Raw genomic sequence first — 3,264 nt, forward strand, 5'->3', positions numbered from 1 at the left:
GTTCGGTTCATCAAAATTTTGGCAGATTACCCTAAATTAATTTTATGTGTCTACACTATTATCAGTCAAGTTAAGAACCTCCTAAAAAAAAGAGTAAAAGCACATGTAGAATAAATGTAGTAAATAGAAAATCTACAAATGAAGACTCTCAGCTCGAACACCTAGCAAAGTTGTCTTTCTGCATCAAAGAAAAACAATCATTACTATAATTTAGTCTGCATGAATTAATTATATAACTCAAACCACTCGAGTCAAACTAAGGTGGAAAAAGAGAAGCTTATTCAAACCCTGTTATGAAAAAGAATTGAATGGAAAAAGCATCATTTACCTATATCATCTAGAAGTGCACAAGCTTCTAGAAATACATGAGAATAGCATCATGCATCTCTCTACACCTTCCAGATCCGCTTAGCAGCTGCACAAAAAGTCAAGAACATTTGTATAAATAATACATAGAATATGCTAAAGTGAACTTTTACACTATAGAACCAATAGAATTCTAAATTTACCCCTAATTATTGTTATTTGGTAGTGTAGAAAATAGAATGACGATAAATGGAAAAGATGCGAAACCGAGGCGAGAATAAATTTTCTCTCCGTAAGGCAAAATTACTTCCGCTCTGTGCTCGCGGATCTACAGTAATTGCCCCCAAGATACAACGGTTTTGGGATGATAGACGAGTCCTTAGCACTAGGAGTTCGCTATCCGGTTGAACGGCTTGATACTCGGGACTGAGTATGTAAACTAAACTAATATGACAAATTAATTATCTGAATTCGTTGGTGTGTTTAATCTCATTCTGGAGGGCCCTATTTATAGTAGTCCAGGGCTTTCCTTGAACTAACGTGACTATTTGGCCAAACAGAAGGTTCGAACTGGTGTGTCTCTTCGGTCTTGAACCGTCGCCATGTGCCCTGTTTGGACAAACAGATCCGAACCATCGTGTCTCTTCGGTCCTCAACCGCTGCCGCGTAGGTTTGGCCAAACAGGTGGTCCGAACCGTTGTGTCTCTTCGGTCCTTAACCGTCACCACGTGCACTGTTTGGACAAACAGGTGGTCCGAACCGTCGTGTCTCTTCGGTCCTTAACCGTCGCCACGTGCACTGTTTGGGCAAATAGGTGGTCCAAACCATGGATATCTTTGGGCATTAGTTACTCATTCAATTCTTTACAGATTTGAACAAGTAAATATATCAAATTAATCTACTCAACATGTAGATTTCAAAAATATCATTTAATTCCACTAATTACCAAAGTAATTATGGTATTAAATAAACTATTTATTCCAACAATCCCCCACATGAATGATGATTAATGCAAATGCAAAAAATTAAGTCCCGACGACCCATTATTGCATCAGGATAGGTAGTTGTTAGCTTTGAACCTTCCTTAGTGTAATGCCATCGGATTTACTCATTGCTCGGTGAACGCGATGTCTTGAACCGGTCAACTTTCATGTAAACCAAGTCAACAACATACACATTATAATAGATCTAATATCTTTCGTTCTTATGTTGTATCCATTTCTGGCCTTGGACCATTTCTTGGATTCATAAGTGTTATCGATAATTGAAGCGGCCCCACTTCTTCACTTATATAGGTGATCTCCTAAAAAGAGTATCCTGCCATACTCCACCTATTGAGGCTATAGGAATCATTAAAAGCTTTAAAGGCTTACCTTTCACCACAAGCTGCAGGCTTTGCACTTGAGCAGCTATGAGAATGGATTTTGCAAGTTTTCAAGTGCTCAACTTGAACTTCCATAATTTAGTTGTCTCATTGAACCATGTTCTTGGGATCTCCAGTCATCATGGTTGAGTTACCAGTATGAAAGTTCTTAACGTGTGAATTTTAATCCCATTCCCCTTATTGCGTTATACAATTGATCACGATTAATACCTTTAGTAAACGGATCTGCAATATTGTCTTTTGACTTTACATAGTCAATGCACATTATTCCTGTAGTGATCAATTGTCTAATGGTATTATGTCTTCGACGAATATGTCGAGATTTACCGTTATACAAACTATTCTTTGCTCTCCCTATGGCAGCCATGCTATCGCAATGCATCGTAACAGGAGACAAAGGTTTTTCCCAACAGGGAATATCTTCTAAGAAGTTTCTTAACCATTCGACTTCTTCGTCGGCTTTGTCTAAAGCAATAAATTCCGATTCCATTGTAGATCGGGCTATACATGTTTGCTTAGAAGATTTCCATGATATTGCTCCTCCACAAATGGTAAATACAAACCCACTTGTGGATTTAGAGTCTTTAGTGTCGGATATCCAATTGGCATCACAATACCCTTCCAAAACTGTGGGATATCTCGAATAGTGTATACTATGAGATATTGTGTGTTTTAAGTATTTCAACACTCTTATCAATGCGGTCTAATGATCTTTTCCTGGATTACTTGTAAACCGACTCAATTTGCTAATAGAATATGCTATGTTTGGCCTTGTACAATTTGATAAGTACATTAGGCTTCTAATAATTCTAGCATAGTCCGATTGTGATACGGGTTCTCCTCAATTTTTGGCTAAGTGTATACTTAAGTCAACAGGTGTTTTAGCCGGAGGTAGATCGAAAGCTTTAAATTTCTTAAGCACATTCTCAATATAGTGAGATTGTGATAAGACTATTCCTTCGGGTGTTCTAAGGATCTTAATTCCTAGAATCACATCCGCTAATCCCATATCTTTCATGTCAAAGTTCTTCTTTAACATTTTTTTAGTTTTTACGATGATTTTATTATTGCTACCCATAATTAGCATATCATCAACGTAGAGACAGATAATGACAAAGTTGTCGGATGTTCCTTTAATGTATACACATTTATCACATTCGTTGATTTTGAAACCATTTGACATCATTGCTTGGTCAAATTTCTCGTGCCATTGTTTGGGAGCTTGTTTAAGTCCATACAAAGACTTGACAAGTTTACAAACTTTGTTTTCTTGACCGGGAATCACGAACCCTTCGGGTTGTTCCATATATATCTCTGTTAGGTCCTGAGGGTCTTGAATAGGTGTAGGGGGGGGAATACACATATAGGCTATTTTCAAATTAATCTACCGACCTCAATCAGAGGGATCTCAGTCAGAGATCAAAAGGAAACTTTTCATGCAAACAAAGACTCATGTTTTACTGAAATCAGTTTTGACCAAACAGGGTTGACGACTGATACTGAAAGCTCTTCAGTAAAGAGTTATCAGTTAAGTTGCTGGAACTTAACTGATGCAAGTAAGGGCTTCAGTCGTG

Source organism: Salvia miltiorrhiza, chromosome 5 (genome assembly GCF_028751815.1).
Source record: "Salvia miltiorrhiza cultivar Shanhuang (shh) chromosome 5, IMPLAD_Smil_shh, whole genome shotgun sequence".
Classification (NCBI taxonomy): Eukaryota; Viridiplantae; Streptophyta; class Magnoliopsida; order Lamiales; family Lamiaceae; genus Salvia; species Salvia miltiorrhiza.